Genomic DNA, 5784 nt, shown 5'->3' with positions numbered 1-5784 from the left:
CACGTCATGTGTTGAGCAACATGGTTTGGCATGAGTGTCACAAGACAATAATAACCGTTTGTTTCACTTTATGTAGACCTGTTTTTCATAAAAAGTCAGAAATACGTTCGATGGCAACAGAAGGAGAGCAAAGTGAAAACCACTTAGACTGATGTTGGGCTGGGTGGAGAAGCTCGAGAGAGGAAGAAAGCTCCAACCAAAGGGGTTGGCTGCAACGGCGCAACTGTGTTCTCATGCAACTGTGCCGTGGGAACTAGTGCCGAAAGCGGTTTGATAAATCGTTCTCCCAGGACTCGTTAATCGATTGGTTATCGAATGAGCAGAAACGGGCATGTGCGCGTCTCCCGATGGGAAGGACCATTTCTCTGCCTTACTGCCACCGCTGTTCCTGGGTGGAAACGCCTTTGCTTCGCCAGCGCTGTCAATATATCATGTGATATCGTTTTATGGCGCTGGGACCACGCACACACACACACACACATAAACATATAGGCGCATCTCGCTCCAAATTGCTCAATCTGATAAACAAAGTCATTTTACGACAACTCGTTCCGACCGTGTCCAATAAATTATTGTTACGATGCAGCGTATAAAGCGGCGCTGGGTACTTCTCGCCACTCGCCTCAAGAAGGCCGATTGGCTTCCGTTCCGTTCTGTTTAGCCTTCTTTTAAGGACTTTTTTTGTTGTTGTTGGGGAAATTGAAAATGAACTCGTGGTGGTTATTGTTTTTTTTTTTCATGGGTAGGAAACAATAGTTTGTTGGGTGCGAACGCAAACTCCTGTTAAAAGTGTGAAAGGCGTACTAGCTTGCATTTTCTCGAACCTTCGGTTCCAACGCGGGTTTCTTTAAAGCACACTAGAGGTATTTAAGGACTTATGGCAATCCTAAGCCTTCACCCACCCGTTACGCAACCATCGTAACCAGACACTCCTCCCGGGTACAACATTCCGTCCCGAATCCCAACCGAAATTGGCTACTAAGTGCCTGAAGGCTGTAAAGATTTTCCACGTAATTGGTTATAAGACATCCCGACCCGGGGCCAAAGGTGGCGCTGAAACGAGAGCGAGAGAAAATGCGGCAGAAAAGCGAGGAAAGGAACTATGGGCGCAGAGAAATGACTGGCTGGAAATAGCTTCCGGGCTATGCGCTGCAGCACGACAGGACTGTCAAAAACACGAATTGCGACGCATGGCACTTCCTTCTGTTTTCTGCACGTGAGCTGAATAATTCGAATTTCAGGAATACGATAGATAAGGAAAGAAATAAAAATATCTGAGTGAAAACTGCAGGAAAGAGCCGAAGCGCGGGCAGAGGGCGAAAACATCTGGTAGGTTTGTGCAGAGTAGTGAAGCAAATGATCAGTTTACGGAACCATCGTTTCTGTTCTTTATTGCGAGGAAATCCCAAATATCTCTTCCGAAAAGGTTGAATACCGACCTAGTACAACAATCATAATGTTATTTACCCTTCTTCGACTAGTTTGGAATAGTCAAGCATCGTAGACGACAGTCGTTGAATCGTTTAGATCAAAGGAAACCCTAAACGATGATTGTCCTTCAACCTGATCGCTCTAGTGAAAGTGACAACTGTTCAACAATTTACTGATAGACGAAGAGTGGCTTCTATTGTGTTGCATGTGCCCGGTGCAGCTATGGCACAGGTGCATAGCTTGTTTTTCCTCTCGCACGCGCACCACAATCCGTCTTCATCGTTCCTGACGACCATTAGTGTTGGCGCCGTTTCCATCGTTTCAACTTCTTCTCGCATCGTGTGAGACATACAAATGAAAAACTTCGATTAGTTTTGCCACTGAGCGTGTGTGTGTATGGGTGTGCGTTGTGGGGCCACACTTTCGATAACGGAATCGTATCCGTTTCCGTATGGGATAAGTTTTGCCCACCGCCAAGGGCCATCTCACGGTGCAACACTCGGGGAAACTGCCGGCGCTGCCAACACGCTGCTAATTGATCCTGAAGATGGTAACGGTGCCCTTCCTCGGGGCGCGTTGTGTTGCAGGAAAATGGTTCGCGCCATTGGGAAAAGTTGTAATTGTTTCGCCGGATATAATTTCGAGAAGCGAGAAAATTTGCCGCCGGCAGGCAAGGCTAGGACTGAGCGGCCTGATTAAAATATCAACTTTCATTCCGCGATACCGCCCTCCCAGTTTCTCCCTTTTCGTCATGTCTCATAGTGGTTGATTATCTCAATTATTATAAGTACTCCCGATAGCATACTGATGGTGAGCTTGTAAAAAGTTCGGTATCCAAATCTGTGGCACTAGTTTCGTTGCACTCGTTGGGAGTTTTAATTAATTTCCCTGATACATCGCGTGCATACCCACCGGAGCAGCTTTTTTGTGGGAGAGGAAAAATCTGGCACCATGTGTTTCGAGCCCTACTCGAGCGAGATCGCTAACTCGGCCTTGAGCACGATATGTTAATTAGAGTTCTACCTTGTCCTTGGCACAGTGTGACGAGAAAGGATTTTAAAGCCGGCATGGGATGTTGGGACCGCTTTGGAGGAATTAGAAGCAATACGTCGCGTGTGGTAATGGAAGATTGTGGAGCTTTTTTCAATCATTTTCCATTTAACACAAGCCAACCGTCTCCGTTGGTTGGCTGGTTTGCGATATGTTGATCCTGTACCGAGCTGTACGTCTCTTCGTTTCACGTTTGTTGTCATTGATCAAACGCAAGTTATGGTATACCAGGATGCTCACCTACGATCCTTCCCAAGCATGGAACCAAGGCTGTCTTACTAGCGGCCCTTGTAAATCGCCGAGATGTTACCCTGCCATTAGAAGGAGCTTTCCGCTGTGACAGCTTATCTCTGCTACCGGTCGCATCCGGACAGCGTGTGCGAATGTGTACCTTGTGCACGGTACAGCTGGTTGGGAAAAAAGGTAAAAGGTAACGCTTCGAGCCGGCAAAGGAAACCGGGCCCTTTCCTATTTCAAAATGGTTCGCTTCCGCCGAGGTTGCAAGATAAGGTACGGCTGCCACAGCGCAGGATTTGGGACACAGACGGCAACGGGTACCTAACCGGGCCCGATAACCGGGTCAAAGCGAGATGACGTAAAACACGATACTTTCCGATTCGCAGACCCTTGTAGCTTTAAGGCTTTGGGCCGGGAGTAGAGCACCAACCGAATGCGGGATTTATAATGTTTGTCCAGCGGTAAAGCCCTGGCTAGCCTTGGCGAGTGTGGGAGCGTATGCGGTGCTGCCTTCGCCAGATTACGATCCCTTCGTTCGGGGTGAGGCTTTGGGTTGCGCAAAATAATTGAATATTATGTTGGCAGACAAACAGCATCCGAATTTTATTCGAGGGACATCTCCGAGAACATCGCGCCACCAAACGGATTGGGCCGCGCTTTCGATAAGGTTACGCAGGAGCAGAAGGTGGACCGGATGATGGTGGAATTAATTAATATCCCTCCGGTAGCCTGGACTTGTCACGCGGTTTCCAGGTTTGCTTTTCGTTGAATAGGAATTTTAAACATTTCTCCAAAGTTTTACCATTCCTCCACGTTGCGCAGGATAAACAAACAATCAATAAATGGTACGCAGAATTCAACATCGTAAAAAACCGGCCATCACCTTAGTTCTATGTTCAATCAGTTTAGTGACAAACCACTCCAGACACCCGGCCACAATCTGTTGTCAAGCTGGAACACCAGACGGCGTTGGCTCTACCGGTAGTATCTTTCGGACGACTCCGCCTTACCGCAATTGAAATTTGCTACTTTGCGCCCTAGCAGCAGTAGCAGCAGCAGCAGCATCACACTACACTAGTCCTGCTTCGCGTGGTTCGCGTGTCACTAATTGAATTTGAAATCTCGACGCAAAGGCCCTGAGAGATAATTAAATTAGAGTTTGCGATGTTCATTCGAATTCGGCTGTGGGCGGCGTGGTACGTCCTCGTTGTCTTTTCGCGCGGCCCGTGTGCGCGGGGCTACCCTTCCAAAACCATAATTATGTTTTCATTAGGAAGCTAATCATTTTCTAGGCAACCAGACAAAAGCATGCTGAACGATAGTTAAAAGTTCGCTCGGCGGGCATGAAGCGCCGGTGCTCACAGTGATTACGATAAGTGAAACAAGAGTGAGTTGCAGACAAGTTGGCCCGGAATTGCTGCTGTAATGTTGCGAATGTAATCCTTTTCTTCCTGGGGCTGGGTTGGTGAGCTGCAATCGACACTGGAAGGTAGATCCGCGGTGCCTGCTTGTAAATCTTTCGTGTAAGGATACCAGTTCTGCGAATCAATCAACCTGGATAAAGTACCCACTTAGTCGTTACCAGCTCCTGCAGCGGCAGTACATCTGGAGGCGAGAAGTGTTTAACAAAAAACAACAAAAAAAGGGGGAACACAAAAACCACATAAAAGTAGCGGGCTTGCTCAAACTCGCTCAAACTCAAGATAAGCTAACGTGTCTTGGAACATGGCCACAATGAGCTAAAGTTTGTTTTGCACAAAAAACTGACACAAAAAGCTGCTTTACTTCGGCTTTACTGGCCGTTTGCGCCATGTTTGCCCTGCCGCGCAGTCTACCGAAAGGGCTAAGGCGAGTGAAGTAAAGGCAGAGGAAATGTAATATTTGATTTTCATTCTTAATTTGTTTTGATTCATTAAAGCGAAACATTACGTACTGTTACGTGGTAGCGTGTGATGTCCCGGCACACGAAAAAGGTAAAACTTTTCGTCAGCACCCTCAGGAGATACACGGCCAAGCAAACACGGGGTTTTGTTGGCATTTTCTCGCAAATGATTTGCTCCGGATGGTGGTATATTTGCCGCCATAGCCGCGGAAAAAAACGGGTTAGCGCTACAGCCATCCGGCGATTCATTTGCACAACCGACATCTGTTTGCCAGCTCTGGGGCCCGTGTGCCGGGGGAAAAAAGCAAAGAAAACCCTCTAAGAGAAACATGGCAGCGCACCGGCAGCGTTCTTTGTGGTACTTCTGTAGCGCCAAGTATGCTGCTTCTGCAACAAGGTGTCCTTGTTCATTTCGGTAGCACATGTGAACTAGCATGATGTAACGCCGTATGTGTGGCGTGATTCGGTCCGATTAATGCTGGAATACGTTCGCTTCTGCTGTGGAAATAGCATGATATGGAACATCTCCGTGAACTGCCAGTATCCAGAGCCGTGGGAAGCGTATATGAGCTAGACAAGTACAACCCGTAACCATCGAAACTAGCTGGGAGGATGTCATGGTCTATTGCGAAGGCCGGGGACGTTTACTCATTGTTCTATACTATTCGCTCGGAGCGGCAGGGAACGGGTTTGGTTGCCGTCCCCCATCTGAAGGCCTTCCCGTGAAGTCTTCTAATTGAATGAGGCTGACAGAATTCGTGGACAACTTTGTGGACAGCGCGATGCTGTGACATTTTCATGATTTTAAATTTAATTGAGTTAGTTACACGCTTCAAACCAAAGCCACAGCATTCTCCCGGAAAGCAATTACGCAGAATAGCGGGTGATGTGAGCGTGAATGTCAGGGCAGGTTCCACTGGTGGGCGTGTGAAATGTGTTGTTTGATGAGCTGTTACATGCACGCGATCGATAGGGTATTGAGGCTTCCGGTTAATAGTTGACTGAGTAGAATAGACATGTCTCAAAAAGCTTGACTACTCCTTAATTATAAAAAGTGATGCAAATTTAATTTATCCCTCGTTTAATTTTTGCTGGATTTCATATAGTTTCAAAAGCATATTATGATAATTCAAACAATATATTTATCTAGCCCAAGCGATATGGATTTTCATGTTTTATTTATT

This window comes from Anopheles darlingi, chromosome 2 (assembly GCF_943734745.1).
Source record: "Anopheles darlingi chromosome 2, idAnoDarlMG_H_01, whole genome shotgun sequence".
NCBI classification, from domain to species: Eukaryota; Metazoa; Arthropoda; class Insecta; order Diptera; family Culicidae; genus Anopheles; species Anopheles darlingi.
Note: the sequence above shows the minus strand (reverse complement) of the source record.